At 38.2% G+C, this 17,338-nt stretch overlaps 1 long non-coding RNA gene across 1 annotated transcript; it reads right to left on the bottom strand.

Moving 5' to 3' along the window:
* Nucleotides 1–113: 113 nt before the first annotated feature.
* LOC114550753 (uncharacterized) lies at nt 114–14,681 on the bottom strand. The gene is made up of 4 exons (XR_003691740.1): nt 14,579–14,681; nt 14,208–14,261; nt 13,920–14,086; nt 114–494 (listed from the first exon to the last, which is right to left on the bottom strand). It is a non-coding gene; the product is annotated as an uncharacterized LOC114550753 (long non-coding RNA).
* Between the last annotated feature and the right edge of the window lie 2,657 nt (nt 14,682–17,338).

The following is a 17,338-nucleotide window of genomic DNA, read 5'->3' as shown; positions in this document are numbered from 1 at the left end:
TGGAAATGATTTCCTTTCATTTGTTTTAAACTCAACAAGCAGTTTGTTGTATTTTAGCAGAATACTGAAAGCAGCAGAACTGAATACGCTTTAATATCTGGTTATTTATCGCAAGTAATCGTTATCAAGATATTCAACATTTTGCATATTTCCCTCATATCGTGAAGCAAAATAAAAAAAAAATGAAACGTAATTAAAGTTAAAGGTTCGCAGTGCTGTGGAGGAAGGTCTGGCTAGTTGACACAGCAATGCCAGACTACTAAAAAAGTAAAAGCTGACGTGTTTTGCAGAGACTTGATGAACGACTTGATGAACCCTGCGGACAGATTTCCCCGTGACGTTTCTTTGCCGTTTCGTACCCTTTCCCCCGTCCTTTACTGATGTCCACCAGCTTCTCGATGCCTCCGCTGTCGGCCAGAGCTTTGGCGTTCTCCATGTTGCGGCTGGTGACCTCGTGCCGGTTCACTAGATCCCGCATAGCGTAGCCTACTGTCCTGCAGGAGGAGACACAGAACATGGACTTCATTTAGACTTTGTCGTAAAACTTGTGAAGCTTTACAGACACGGTCAAAAGATGATGCCTGTGTACTTATGTACTTACTAAAGTATGCAATTGTTGGCTAGTTTACTTTAGAATCAAGCATCAGATTTTATAAACTACATGTGCAGAAACCTTAATGTGTAAAGTAACTAGTAACTAAAGCTGTAACAGATGAATGTAGTGGAATAACTTAAGTAACTAGTAACTAAAGCTGTAACAGATGAATGTAGTGGAGTAAAAAGTACAATATTTCTCTCTCAAATGTAGCGTAGAAGTAGAAGTAGAAAGTGTCTTAAAGTGCTCATATAGTGCTTTTTGGCTTTTCCCCTTTCCTTTATTGTGTTATATATATATATATATATATATATATATATATATATATATATATAGCTTTTGTTGTGCACGTAATAGGTTTAGTTTCAGGAATCTGAAGGAAAAAAAATAGAGAAGAGTGGATTATATGCATATAATGTTGAAAAAAAGTCATGGTATAGTATGTCAGAAAAGGGACCTATATTATGTTGGAAAAAGTCAGATGTACAATATAGCATGTTGAAAAAAAGTCTTATTATAAAAAGAGCATTATTACTTATATTTTTAAGTAATACTTTTTGTGTGTTGAAAAAAGTGAAGTCATAGTATAGTATGTCGAAAAAGGGATTACAAAGTCATAGTATAGGATGTCGAAAAAAAGTGAAAAAAAAGTCATAGTATAGTATGTCAGAAAAAGGAATGTTGAATAAAAAGTCAGGTATAGTATGTTGAAAAAAGGTCATGGTATAGTATGTCAGAAAAGTGACCTACATTATGTCGGAAAAAGTGAAAAAAGTCATAATATAGTAGGCGTATGTCAAAAAAAAGTGATTAAAAAGTCATAGTATAGCATGTTGAAAAAAGTCAAAATATAAAAAGGGCATTATTACTTATATATTTAAGTAATCATTTTACATTTATTATTATTATTATTATAACCTTAACCCTAACCATTGCCTAATCCTATTGTCTTCCAGGCAGCGCTGCCAAAAAGAGCTGTCCATGGTGCTGAAACGGATTATTGTTACTACAGAGGGATGCTGGCCATGGTGCTGAAACAGAGCATCGTTACTAAAACAGAGGGGTGCTGTCAATGGTGCTGGAATGGAGGGCGCTGTCTATGGTGCTGAAACGGATTATTGTTAGTAAAACAGAGGGGTGCTGTCCATGGTTCTGAAAGAGCTGACAATGGTACTGAAACGGATTATTGACACTAAAACAGAGGGGTGCTGTCTGGTTCTGAAATAGCTGTCCATGGTGCTGAAAAGGATTGTCACTAAAACAGAGGGGTGCTGAAAGAGCTGTGCATGGTGCTGAAATGGAGCGGGCTGTCGATGGTGCTGAAAATGAGCTGTCCTTTATCATCTACCTCTATCTATCCTACTTTATCTAACCCGGTATTGAACCCTGCACCTGCAGCTTTGCCCTTACGTGCCCTAACTACCCTCTATCCCAACTCTGCTACGGTTAGGACAGTTCTCCTGGGGCCTCATGTATAAACGTTGCATACGCACGAAAAGCTTGCGTATGCTGGTTTAAAAATCAATTGCTGACATTAGGAGAAACTCGTAAGAGGTAAAAACAGGAGGGTATACATCAAAAGGGCAACACATTCTGGGTGGTGCCAACCTTAAACGCATCCTACCAGGGTACGCCGGACGTGAAGCCGAGTCTCCTGGGAGAAAGGCTTTAGGAAAGAAAGACATTTTCTCTGAAATGCAGGATAGACACTCCGGTCCATGAACCCAAGACCTATGTGTCCTCTAAGCAGCGTTTTATTACTCTGAGCTATCTGATCTGATACTATGTGCTGGTTAGAAGTTGTAATTATTGTTCACATTTCAGAGGAGAGAAGTTGAAAAACTGTTGAGACAAATGTGGAATTTGATTCTTCAACTTCAATTGATTAATTAGGAATAGCTCACTTAGATAAATTATTGACTCAACAATCTGAGATTGAAGGATTCAATCCCACTTTTGTCTCGACAGTTTTTAATTTCATATTATTTTAAAAAATATGAATTTTTATCACTTTTTTTGACATACTATACTATGACTTTTTTCACTTTTTTTCAACATAATATGTCTTTTTTATCACGTTTTAGACATACCATACTATGTTTTTTTTCACTTTTTTCGACATACTATGTCTTTTTTATCACGTTTTAGACATACTATACTATGGCTTTTCATCACTTTTACTCTGGCATTGGCTCACAACTCAGACCAACATAGCTGGCGCAGCGTGGGTACCTTCACTTATTATTTAGATCTACGAACATGGCATGTCCTGAATTATTCCACTAATCACAATGCCAGAACACCTAATATGTGAAATTAGTTGCAGACCAAACATTGGTTAATTAACCACTGCGGAAACTATCAATATATCCACAAATCTTTAAATCACTGGGTAAATGACTTGCTATTGCTAAGATTATAAAACTGCTGCTGAACGTATTACCCAGCAGAGATTAATAACTGTAACAAACCATATTGAAGGTTTTGTAAGGTTGTGTAGTTTGTACAGTAGGCCTATGTTATCATACAGCAAGGGAAACAAGTGACAATCATTGGCCATTTAACTACAAACTACTTTGTGATATAAATTAATTAATTTATGAAACTCTACAATGTTACACAACTTATGAGTATTGTCTTTACCTGTTGTCATAGCCTATATGATGCCAAACTACACGTTTTATGTCCAGATACAGTGAGACTTACTTTTGTTTAGAAGCGGAAGAGTGCACCGTTAAGTCCTCAATGCCATTGTATGCCAGCCAGTAGGTTTTTAATCTATCATGGAATAGCATTACATTGTCTTTGTAAAATAAATAAATAATTATGAATCAACCTAGCCTTGGTCTGTGTTTTTAGCCTGATAGCTAACAGCTTGGCCGTTTCAAAGGGCAGAGGACTTTAGTGCAATCGTAGCCCTTCCAGAAGTTTAGTAATCCGGTGTGGTACTTCTGTCACTTTCCAGAGACTTTGCACAATAATTTCATAAAGATAAATCCATGACTGAACGATTACTGAGTCACCTTTTTGTATGAAAAGCTATCTTTTCTTTTACCCGTACCCTCAGCCATCATGGCTGCTGACTGTCTTGACTGATGGCTTCGTCGACCAATCACATGAAGTTTAGGTCAGGCGACAGGGAGCTTGCTCAGCCAATAGATAACCCTAACCTCATACAAGCAGGTGTGTGTGTGTGTGTGTGTGTGTGTGTGTGTGTGTGTGTGTGTGTGTGTTTTCTAGTCTTTAAATGAAGTCTCCTCAAACAAAAAATACTACTAATATTAAATACTTTTATAAAGGCAGATTGTACAAATTGATTGTTTGAATATACTAGAATTTAAATTGAAGACCATTTATAATAATTTAATATATTGTTAATTTGTATTATTTAAAAATTATTTAAATACACGGAGGGATTTTAATACTGTTCAACCTGCCTTGTTGGTGTAAACATAAAACAAAACACATCAGCTGCTGTTGAAAAAAAAGATGGCTTAATTAATATGAGTTACACATATTTGGCTACATAGTAAAATAAAGACTAAACCCAGCGGTGGAGGAAGTATTCAGATATTTTACTTGAGCAAAACCATATCAAATACCACACAGTAGAAATACTCAGTTACAAATAAAGGTCCTGCATTGGAAATGTACAGTATGTACAATCAGATAAAAAAGTATTTGACATAATCAAAGTACATATGTGCCACATTAATATACAACTGAAAACATCCAGAACTAGAACACCCAATATGTTTCTGTACTAACATGAACACTTGTAAGCACAAACATCTTTATTTTCTACCTAGGAAATTGTTTTTGAAAATGATAAATAAACAGTGAGGTTTTTCTAAAGGGAACATAGGAATCCTGAAAAACTCAAATTTGCTGTGCTTGTGCATTTGGGTATCTGGAGTGTAGACCCAAACACTGTCGTTCTTCTCTTGTTTCTCCCCAGGCGAGTGCACAGTTTCCGGACCACAACTGAGAAGTTTCTTCACTTCATCTACGTCTTAGTCAATGAAAAAAAAGGGGTGCTGGATGAGTCTTGGATAGGATGCCGGGCGTTGTGGGAGTCCGGACCAGGACTCCATCCTCCTCCTCTTGTCTTCTAACTAGCGTTCTATTAAACTGAGTGGAGTATTAGACTTGACTGATATTGGTTCATTGGCACGCACTTGTGTAACGTGGCATTATAATCACTAAAACAATAAGTAGAAAACCTTATTTAAACCAAATATGGAACATTTCTGACTAGTGATTATTCTTTGGGACAAAAATGGACACTGACTGCATTGTTTTGATGGTAGAGGCAAGGTTATTGGTACTTGATTGTAGGGCTGGGCGATATGGACCAAAAGTCATATCCCGATATATTTTGGCTGAATATCGATATACGATATATATCCCGATATTTTTTTCCGCAAAGTGAGAGCAAATGTTCAGTCAAAGCCAAAATCAAATATGACATGTCACAAGTAGTTTCATAGAGACAGTTGCAAAATCAAATAAATAATAAACCGGTTTCTTCACCTGGTTCATGATTAAATGCTCAGCTGTTCAAATAACAATAAAATGTAAACCTAAATACTGTATAACAGGAGTACCTTTTTTTTGAAATCAAAGCTCCATATTTGTGATTCGTTCCAAAGGTCAATTAAGCTTTTGATATTAATATAATCTACTTTGTTCAAAATGTAATGCCTCATGCCTGTAAGCCTAGGTTTATAGTCCCATTCTTCCACTTGATACTGCTTCCACTTAAGTAAACTAAAAGATGAACTATCGACTACAAAACAAAGAAACTAATTAATGTGTTAATACAAAGAATATTTATTATGATCGGTTCACAGATCTGAGTCCAAACGGAAACTTCACCCTTCTGAACTAAGAGTTTCTGCTTCAAGGTGAAGTTTAAAACAGACTGAAATGTCCAGGCTCATTCCTCCACTATTTATTTCTGTATGTATTTATGCGTTACATGTCATTTTAACGGGCACTGAGCTCCAGATCCTGCAGCTGCAGACGGTCTCTGCTGCCCCGCTGTAGCTTCTCTCCGTCCGCCTGCCGCCGGCAAACTTAGTGGAACTTTCCGCCGATATCGACATACAGGTCGTCCTGGACTACGTGTAAGATCCTACCGATCACCACTCTGTCTTTGGCTGGTCCGATTTGGATCAGCGGGGACCGGCGCAGCAGCGAGGCAAAGCTGTGTTTTTCCCGGGGGAAGAGACGCTGCGGCCGGCCACGGAGCTCTCCGCCTCCCGCTGCCGCCGGAGCTCAGGTTGCTGGTCGAAGGCGGCATACATAATCATAAAACACATTGTCACCTGTTAAATGTTATTCATTGCTGTTTGTTCTTTTCATTTCCTCTATCAAACATAATTAAGCAGTACAAAAGTCCGGCATCTTTAGCGTTGATCTGAATGCTTCGCACCCCTGTTCCAAGATGGCGGCGGTTTTGACGTATGTTTAGAACCTCAAGGCGACATCTGTGTATATATCTATGGGAGCAAGGATCACATTTGAACTATATCGATATATGCGATATGGTCTAATTCCATATCTCATTTAAAAATATATCGATATATTTTTAATATCGATATATCGCCCAGCCCTACTTGATTGCAAAGGTTGTTGGTTTGAATCTGGCTATGCCCGAGCTCCACACACACAGCTGAGCCGAGATGTGTGTGCGTTAAAACACAGACACAGCTGAGCCGGGATGTGTGTGCAGAGTCTATGGTACATGGTGTTAAAGGTTGTTAGTTTGAACCTGGCTGTGGACTATTTTTTCAGTTTGTCCTCTTGAAAACCTACTGCTGCATTCATAACAACAAACTAAAGCACTCTGGGGCTCTCTGGTGTAGTGGCAGAGTCAGTGGTTCTTGATTGCAAAGGTTCTTGGTTTGAATCTGGCTGTGGACTATTTTTTCAGTTTTTCCTCTTGAAAACCTACTGCTGCATTCATAACAACAAACTAAATCCCTATGGGGATCTCTACTGTGGTGTAGTGGCAGAGTCAATGGTACATGGTTTCAGAGGTTGTTGGTTTGAATCTGGCTGTGGACTATTTCTTCAGTTTTTCCTCTTGAAAACCTACTGCTGCATTCATAACAACAAACTAAAGCACTACGGGGCTCTCTGGTCTTGTGGCAGAGTCAAGGGTTGTTGGTTTGAATCTGACTGTGGACTATTTTTTCAGTTTGTTCTCTTGAAAACCTACTGCTGCATTCATAACAACAAACTAAAGCACTATGGGGACCTCTACTGTGGTGTAGTGGCAGAGTCAATGGTACTTAATCACAAAGGTTCTTGGTTTGAACCTGTCTGTGGACTATTTTTTCAGTTTGTCCTCTTGAAAACCTACTGCTGCATTCATAACAACAAACTAACGCACTATGGGGCTCTCTGGTCTAGTGGCAGAGTCAGTGGTTCTTGATTGCAAAGGTTCTTGGTTTGAATCTGGCTGTGGACTATAGTTCCAGTTTGTCCACTTGAAAACCTACTGCTGCATTCATAATAACAAACTAAAGCCCAATGGGGATGGCTATTGTGGTGTAGTGGCAGAGTCAATGGTACATGGCTTTGAAGGTTATTGGTTTGAATCTGGCTGTGGACTATTTTTTCAGTTTGTCCTCTTGAAAACCTACTGTTGCATTCATAACAACAAACTAAAGCACTATGGGGCTCTCTGGTGTAGTGGCAGAGTCAATGGTTCTTAATTGCAAAGGTTCTTGATTTGAATCTGGCTGTGGACTATTTTTTCAGTTTGTCCTCTTGAAATCCTACTGTTGCATTCATAACAACAAACTAAAGCACTATGGGGATAGCTATTGTGGTGTAGTGGCAGAGTCAATGGTACATGGTTTCAAAGGTTGTTGGTTTGAATCTGGTTGTGGACTATTTTTCAGTTTGTCGTCTTGAAAATCTACTGCTGCATTCATAACAACAAACTAAAGCACTATGGGGCTCTCTGGTGTAGCGGCAGAGTCAATGGTTCTTGATTGCAAAGGTTGTTGGTTTGAATCTGGCTGGGTACCATTTTTTCAGTTTGTCCTCCTGAAAACCTACTGCTGCATTCATAACAACAAACTAAAGCACTCTGGTGTAGTGGCAGAGTCAATGGTACATGGCTTTGAAGGTTATTGGTTTGAATCTGGCTGTGGACTATTTTTTAAGTTTGTCCTCTTGAAAACCTACTGCTGCATTCATAACAACAAACTAAAGGACTATGGTGATCTCTACTGTGGTGTAGTGGCAGAGTCAATGGTACGTGGCTTCAAAGAGTGTTGGTTTGAATCCAGCTGTGGACTATTTTTTAAGTTTGTCCTCTTGAAAACCTACTGCTGCATTCATAACAACAAAATCAAGCACTACAGGGATCTCTACTGTGGTGTAGTGGCAGAGTCAATGGTACATGGTTTCAAAGGTTGTTAGTTTGAATCTGGCTGGGTACCATTTTTTCAGTTTGTCCTCTTGAAAAACTACTGCTGCATTCATAACAACAAACTAAAGCACTGTGTGGATTGCTATTGTGGTGTAGTGGCAGAGTCAATGGTACATGGTTTCAAAGGTTGTTGGTTTGAATCTGGCTGTGGACTATTTTTTCAGTTTGTCCTCTTGAAAATCTACTGCTGCATTCATAACAACAAACTAAAGCACTACGGGGCTCTCTGGTGTAGTGGCAGAGTCAATAGTACATGGCTTTGAAGGTTGTTGGTTTGAATCTGGCTGTGGACTATTTTTTAAGTTTGTCCTCTTGAAAACCTACTGCTGCATTCATAACAACAAACTAAAGCACTACAGGGATCTCTACTGTGGTGTAGTGGCAGAGTCAATGGTACTTAACTGTAAAGGTTGTTGGTTTGAACCTGGCTGTGGACTATTTTTTCAGTTTGTCCTCTTGAAAACCTACTGCTGCATTCATAACAACAAACTAAAGCACTACGGGGCTCTCTGGGGTAGCGGCAGAGTCAATGGTTCTTGATTGCAAAGGTTCTTGGTTTGAATCTGGCTGTGGACTATTTTTTTCAGTTTGTCCTTGTTTGTGTGTTTACTCCTTCCAAACCCAGCAGACCTGCCGAGGGCTTCAAACTCCAACCTTCTGAACACCGAGGCAGCCACCTGACCAGCAGGTTTTAGAAGATGGAACACAGGGAGGACAGCAGTTTACACTCTGCTCTATCACTACATAGTCGGATTATAGTTCTTCAGCAGAAACAACACAACCTGGGTCTAACATACAGAAGGTAACAGTTCTGCCACTGGAAATATCTCTACCACAAGCAGGAATTCAACCCATGCAAACACTTAACCACTGACCTAACAACACAAGCATGTGAGCCATCAAGTCTTTTCTCATTAAAATTTAGTTTGAGGACATTTCCACAAACATTGTCTCAGTTCCTCCAGGTATATATATTAGAATCCTTACTGTGGACAATGTTGTTGAAATTCTGGACTCTGTGTGACCTGAACCTTTCAAATCAACTCAATCCGTCAACATTAAAGCCAGCCATGGCAAGAGATGGCACGCTGAGACGCTGAGACACCGCTAAGGCCAAAAAAACCCTCTTTAAGGTTATTTACCCACTCAATCTGTAATCTTTTGGAAACTGGAGTCGTTTGTGCAAGAGACAATTGAAAGTTTGGAGTCTTACATCGACGCATATTACGACAAAATGGCAAAACCCGAGAACAAGCGTGGAAGACACGACCTGGGCTCAAGTGGCACAGAGGAGGACTGTTTGCTTACCTCAGAAATGTAAAGTATTAAAGAAGCTTTGGACGGCATGAACAGCAAGCTTCAAAAGCTGGACATGCTAAATCAACTCTCGGAAGATGTGAAAGACATGAAGCAATCACTGGAGTTCTATACAGAAATGGTCGACGTCCTCAAACAAGAGAATGCTTCGCTGAGATTAGAGGTGAATAATCTCAAACAACTGACCACCAAACTCCAAGGAAACAACATCAAAATGTCAGAAAGCATTTTGGATATACAGAGTCGGAGTATGCAAGATCATATAATAATCCATGGTGTGCACGAGACAGCAAAGGAAACTTACCAAGTCACAGAGCAGCTGGTAAAAAAGTTCATGACGGAGCAGCTAAAAATGGATCAATCCGTGGTACAGAACATTCAACTTGCTAGAGTGCACCGGATCGGGAAACCCAAAGGAGCGAAGGACAAACACAGACCCATCGTGGCAAAACTTGCGGTGTCGAAGGACAAATCCACTATTATGGCAAGAGGTCGGGAACTGAAAGGATCAACTTTTTCCATCACAGATCAGTTCCCTCCGGAGATTATGAAGAGACGAAGGCTACTCTATCCGGTCATGTCGGAGGCAAGGAAAAGTGGCAAAACGACGCGTCTTATTGTAGATAAGCTTTACATTGATGGAGCTTTATATCAGAATTCCCAGATGACATATTGGTTGTCTGGAGGGGACAACGCCGGCAACTAGCAGTATGACCAGACAATGTAAACATCGCGCGACCTGATGACGTCACACACAACTGAACTCAATGGCAATGAGCCTAAGATGGAATAACTGACTTAATGTGGTCATTGAGGTGAAAAAGATTATTTCTGTTTACTATGGACTCTCAATGGATAAGGTACTGTGTTAGGAAGTCCCAGTCCTTATGGATTGGGCCTAGCTACTCAAAGTGGGAAAATTGAACATAATCAAGAAGTGTGAGGAGGGGGGAAGTCAAGTGGTCTGGTTAGTTCTCCCTCTGTTGGGATCAGGTTATGGGAAGAGCATACTTACCCACCCTAGAGAAGAGAAAAAGACAATGGAGGACTGTGGCTTTAGAGAGAGGTTAGTTATACTTGCTTGGTTTGTTTTTTTGGTTTGGGTTGTATGCTGGTATATGTAGGGGGAGTGTGTGTGTGGTTTGTGTTTATGTGTGGAAAAAGTTTATTTTTGGTGGGGCTCTGCACTATATTGATAAAGATTTTACTAGTTAAATGGAAAATCAAAAAAAGTCTATAGGAATTGCTTCATTTAATTGTAATGGCTTAGCAAATATCTCTAAAAGGAATGAAATTTTTACTTGGTTAAATGATAAAAGGGACGTTCAAATTATTTTTATGCAAGAAACGCACTCTAATTCAGAAAACGAGTCAAAATGGAAAACTGAATGGGGAGGGGAAAAATAGTAGAAGTGTTATGATTTTGATTAAAAATAATGTAGATTATACACTGCACTCCGTATCTAAAGATAAGGAGGGTAGATGGATTGTAATAGATATAATGATTAACAACTTGCGTATGATTTTAACAAATATTTACGCTCCTAATGAGGATAACCCACTATTTTTTGGTGAAATTAATACATATTTAAATTCACTAAAATCTAATCAAATTATAATAACTGGAAATTTTAATACAGTCTTAGATTAAAAATAAGGATCGCAGTGGTCTACAAAAATTTAATAATCATTCTCATGCACTTAGGGAAATTCAAGAAATGGTTGCATCATTAGATCTTGTTGATATCTGGCGTTTACTAAATAAAGATATGATGAGGTATACATGGCGTAGAGGAAAACAGTCCAGTAGAATCGATTATTTTCTGATTCCCTTTGCATTGGTTCCTAGAGTATTAAACTGTTGTATTGGTGACAGATACATGGGGATCAATCAAGAAAAAAAGACTTACTGATGAAATAAATGAACTACAACAATTATTAGATAGAAGTTATGCAATTGAAATAGAAATATTAATTAAAAGAAAACAAGATAAATTGGAGAGTCTTTATCAGGAACGGGTAAACAGAGTTATGCTTAGTTCACAAGCTGCTTGGATGGAGAAGGGAGAGAAGTGTACAGCACATTTTTTACGGTTAAACCAAAGAAACTTTGTTAAAAAGAATATTATGAGTTTATATATAAATGATGTCTTGGTTACAAATCCACAAGAAATATTGCAGGAAGAATTTGAATAATTTAAAGCTCTATACTTTAATGATGCAAGTTCGGGGGGACCTAAATGGTGTGTCTGAGCAATATTTCCCTTTAAACAATGTCTCTGTACTTTCTACTTCACAGCAATTAAGCTGTGAAGGTGAAATAACAGAGCAGGAGTTATTGGAAGCAATTAATTCATTTTCATTTGGTAAATCTCCTGGTATCGATGGAATCCCTACCGAGATGTATAAAAAAGGCATTTGATAAAGTACAATGGAAGTTTATAAAACAATGTCTTGGCTTTTTTAATTTTGGGAATTTAATACAGTGGTTTGAAACTATTTATAATCATCCTGCTAGTCGAGTGATCAATAGCGGTCATATATCAGACACTTTTGTATTAATGCAAGGTGTCCTTTGTCACCATATCTTTTTATTTTATGTATTGAAATTCTGGCTATTAGAATTAGGAATAATCCAGATATACCGGGTTTATTTCCAAACGGTCAAGAGATTAAGCTGACAATGTATCCTGATAACCTTTTTCATAAAACCAACACAATCCACTTTGGAAAGATTAATAAAGGAATTAAATATTTTTTCAAAAATATCTGGATTGAAACCTAATTTTGAGAAATGTAATATTTTGAGGATTGGGACATTAAAAAACTCCAATTTTATTTTAAACAGTTCGGCTCCTGTTAAATGGATTAATGGAGAAGTTAATATATTAGGGATTTATTTACCGGACAACTTTAAAGAAATTGTTAAATACAATTATGAGAGAAGGATGGAAAAGGCAGATAGAATTTTACAACCTTGGAGGGGGAACTCTCTGACAATTCAAGGAAAAGTAACTCTGATTAATACATTAGTAATTCCACAATTTGTCCACTTACTAATGCTTCTTCCTTCACCTAGCATAACATTCTTTAAACATTTTGAACAAAAATTTTTCAAATTTATATGGAATGATAAACCAGATAAAATTAAAAGGCAGTATTTATATAATTCTTATAATAACGGTGGACTGAAGTTAAAAAGTCTTCAAATGATGGACTGTTCCTTGAAAGCCTCTTGGGTGACTAAAATTTATCACAACAAACAATGGATTACGAGCCAGAGATTATATTCAGCCTTTTCCTTCTTCTCGAATAATCTATTTCTTTTTTACCAATTAAAAACAATATTGATAAACTATTTCAAAGTAGTTTAAAAGAATTATCACCATTCTTCAAGGAGGCAATGAAGGCTTGGTTGAATTTCCAGTACTACCCTCCAGATACAATTCAAGATATTCAGACACAGTTGCTATGGATGAATTCAAACATTATGGTTGGAGACAGGCCATTGTTGTGGGAGGAATGTGTTAAAAATGGGTTAATTTTTGTTAATGACCTTTTAGACTTATCTGGAGATTTTATTTCTTATGAAAACTTGAGAAAATTTTTTAGCATGTCTCTCGATCGGTTACAATTTAACCAGCTAATTTCTGCAATTCCCAAAATTTGGAAAAAAAAATTGCAAAATGATAAGAAGAATAAATTAATGGTTTGTCTCCCACCAATAAGATGTTTAAAATGGTTATCTGGTGCAAAGATAAATAAAATAATATATATTTGGAAATTAAATATCACAGGCACTGCACTTTTTCCACACAGAACCTGCCTGTTTTGGGAAGACGAATTTAATGAACCAATTTTGTGGAAAGATTACTTTAAAACAATCTATAGAACTACAATTGATTCATATTCCAGAATATTTCAACTTAAAATCTTTTATAAAATTATTGCAACAAAAAAGTCTCTGGTTAAATGGCATATAGAAACAGACCCTTGTTGCAGGTTCTGTGGGGATGAGGAGGAAGACCTGATGCATTTGTTTTATTTTTGCCCGCATGTGGCTAAATGTTGGGCCAATATACAGATATGGTTAAGGTCAGTTAACATTATTTTGATAGGTAAAATTTTTATTTTTAAAGCTAAAACTATATCAAATTTATGTATAAAACACTTTAAGAATAGAGTTTATCATCAACATATGCTGGAAACAATTATAGCAACAAATAACAACAGAATAATTGAGCATGAAAAGAAATGAAATGTTTTTTTACTTGAATTAGAGGATTGATTTATGTTAATTTTTTATTTTTTTTGTTATTAATTTTGTTTGCTTTGTCCTTCGTTTTATTTATAGTTTGTTTTCTTGTTAAAACACTATGAATGTGGAGTTGATTGTAGTGGTGATTGTGGTATGAATGCATGGGGGAGTGGTAGGGGTGGGTGGGGGGTTTGAAGCTTGTTTTGTCTTTGTAATTCTTAATTTGTTCTACGTATTAGATTCTAAATAAAAAACATTACAGCCAGCAGCTGTTAATCCGGAGAGAAAGCATGTCCTACCTCAGAGCTTCAGCTCAGAGAAGATGTTCCTTCAGCTGGTCTCTACAAGGCTCCTCTTCTTCTTCTTCTTCTTCTTCTTCTTCTTCTTCTTCTTCCCCAGATGACATCTATTGAGGCTGCAGATCTGCAGCTAGGAGACTAATCAAAGCACTGCAGCCGCCACACAGCTGACCGTCAAAGTAAAAAGCATACAACAATAACCAACTGTTATGTAATGTATATATTTTTATAGTTTGCATTAGCACTGGAATGTGGAAATGTTCATGAATACAATGGGCAAAGACAAACCTGCGGACTTCCAGCTCCCACGGACCATGTAAACACCAGTCCACCTGCAACCGTCTATTTGCAGAAACACAATCAAAACTGATATAAAACGCCATATTCCTTCTCACAGCGATGCCTACTTTTCTCCTAGTATCATTCCGGTGAATGTGACCGCGGGGTCGTTTGTTTGTTCGCCCCCAAACAGCCAAAGTAGCAACAGTACAGACGTTAGCATAAGCTAGCTGTAAGTTAGCAACGGGACGCCGGAACCGTGTGTGTGTTTGTGTATTCGCCTATGGCGGGAGGATAGTGCCCCGGATGATTATTGCCTAACCCGAAGGAAGGAGACTGCTGTGTGTGACATACATTGACATATATAAAAGGTGACATACCGCCCAGCCTCTAACATGTTCAGAGGTCGCAGAGTAGTCTTTGGGTCAAGGGTTATCCCTCCCCCAAAGCGCTCTGAAGGAGGGTCTGGCTGCTCCACACAGCCTTCGGGGATGGGAGGAAAACGTGTTCTGGTCAATATGCAGTCTATGGTTCTGGTTTAATGTTAGGCTACTAATATCGACTAATATTAGGTTTGTGTGCTTCAATTATAGTTTGGTTAGTTGGTTTACAGACGGAATTAGGTATTTCTAAAGCGGGGAATGGAAAAACAACAATTCAATTACACTATTCATTGTGTCAAATCATGACAGAAGTTATATGCAACTGTCCCTGTTAAATTGGGACAACGCCGACTGCTGGCTGTACTGTCACATTGCAGCGCCATTGCTATGGGTAATCCACAGCAGAATTTCTGATAAATGCTGTGGGCTTATGTTTATGTCTCTGCCCATTGCATGCTGTCAAGATACCCATCTTAGTTATTACTGGTTTCCCATTATTATTAATTAATATGTTAATATGTTTGCAGTAGTAGCTTTTTTTATGTATGTATTTATTATGGTATATATTACCTCATAGATGTTTGGCACTGACAAGGACTAAACTTAATTTCGTTGTATCTATTCCAATGACAATAAAGATATTCTATTCTATTATGCACATCCACAGAACCAGAGTGAGACTGCCACATAAGAAGACCATCACATCAGGACACGTAACAAATAGAGTATCTAGACCTATAGAGACCCAATAATTCCTCTGAGTGCATGCGTTTGAGGAAACAGAACAATATATTTTTTTTAAAAGACAAAGACATCTGGCCGACAAAAAGAGATGTGACACTGTTCACACAGAAAAGTTGGTAAACTTTGCACGTAAAGGCAAGGACTAGCCATCCACCTTAAGGTGTAATTGTCAGTCTTTATAGCTTGGACACTTGGCGTGGAAGTTATTATGCTGTTTTCAGTGTGGTGCAGTGCAGGTGGGTGGTCCATTTAGCACCTTTTGCATGATTAGGATATACATCAATAAAACAAGGCAGAATTAATAATCAAAGATGGGTATGGAGTATTTAAGCCCCTTAAGATAGGTCTGGTGACACCACTCATAGAGCAGCACTCCAAACTTTATCACTGTCTTTCTTTGGGAGATTTGGAGACACGATCACATCATTACAAACAAGCAGTGTGGTTTATCTTGACTCAACAGAGTTTAAAGCAGGGTTGTTGTATTTTCACGTTACAAAATACGTTTCCATTTTCATTGTAGCTGACGTTAAAATGACAGTAAAGTCACATTGCATTGGAGGTGCACTCATAAAAAAATTCTCTATAGGCTATCTGATCTCTTGGGGTGAAATACTGTTTTGATTAAAAAGATTAATCATGAGAACATGTTTAGTTGAAACACATGATAACTACTTTGTGTTTCTGCAGATTAAACACAACTGAGGGATGGTTTGAGTACTGCAAGGTCACAGAGTGCTCTTTGTGACACAGATGTGTTTCTGATGTTAATATCTATACTAATCTAATGTTAAATGGCCTTTGGTGGAAAGTATCCCCTAAAAAACCCTTCTTGTCATATCACTGCTCTCCACACAGCCCTGACACACCTGGATCAGGTAAACACCTAGGCAAGAGTGCTGTTTGTGGATTTCAGCTTAGCATTTAATACAGTTATCCCCCACTTAGTCTCGCTTTGCCAGCCTTTCCTCCAAAGCACGCATCCTGCCAACACCATCGTTAAACTTGCTGATGACACCAACATAGTAGGACTTGTGAAGAAATAATTAAAGTCAACATCCTTAAGTGCCTTAATATGATAATGATATTACTAAGAAGGGCCAAAGGATCCTGACCTCACCTGGATCACACACATCTGCCATCAGGTGGGATTTACTTCTTCATAAGGCTTGTCTGTTTGTTTGTTATTTATACTGTCAAACTGAAAGCTGTCAAACTGTGTTTTGTTGTTGTGGAACAATGACAATGAAGATTGCATTCCATTCTATATGGGAGCAAGCTCACTGGAGTAATGAAAATGTGTGGTTTTCATGTGTTGCCCACAAGCCAAACTGTAGTTTCATGTGTTGCCTTCCCCTGCATTCATTTCCATTGACATGCTATTTGCCCACAAGCTAAACTGTCTGCATTTGAAGCAAGGAGCTGTAACAGGCTTGGACTCGCTCCAGCTGAAGAATTAAGAAACGCAGGAAAGTGTTCATGATCCACAATGGCTCTCAATGTAGCAGGTCTGATAATGATGGTTGTGTTCTACTTGTTGGTGTTGGGAACTGGCATATGGGCATCTGTAAAAGCTAAAAAGAAGGAGAAAAACACAAACAGTAGTCGTGTGGAAGTTTCCTTTTTGGCTAACCGCAGTGTCAGCTTGGTACTGGGAGTATTTACAATGACAGGTGAGTTAAGGGGAACTACATTGAATGTATGAATTTTATGGCTCTTTTACCTAATCTGGTCTTGTGAATTTAATAAGGGCCTGACGAAAAGTGGTCTTGAATACAGGAAGTTGTTATGTTATGGCAGGCTACCGTCGTAGAGAAGCACAGCTCCTTTAAGTGTTATTGAGCAAGAGAGACAGACAGACAGCTGTTGGCAATCAAGAGCAGAGAATAAATCAGCAGTTTACTTGTAAAGTAGTAGTAAATGTACTAGTAAATGTAGACTACAGTGTAGGTTGCAGTTGGTCTCTGAATAAATGCTGCAGCTCCTCCAAACCCAAGTAAAGTTCCCCTGTCT

This window comes from Perca flavescens, chromosome 24, assembly GCF_004354835.1.
Source record: "Perca flavescens isolate YP-PL-M2 chromosome 24, PFLA_1.0, whole genome shotgun sequence".
NCBI lineage: Eukaryota > Metazoa > Chordata > Actinopteri > Perciformes > Percidae > Perca > Perca flavescens.
The sequence above is the reverse complement of the archived record's forward strand: the minus strand, read 5'-3'. Positions and strand labels throughout refer to the sequence as shown.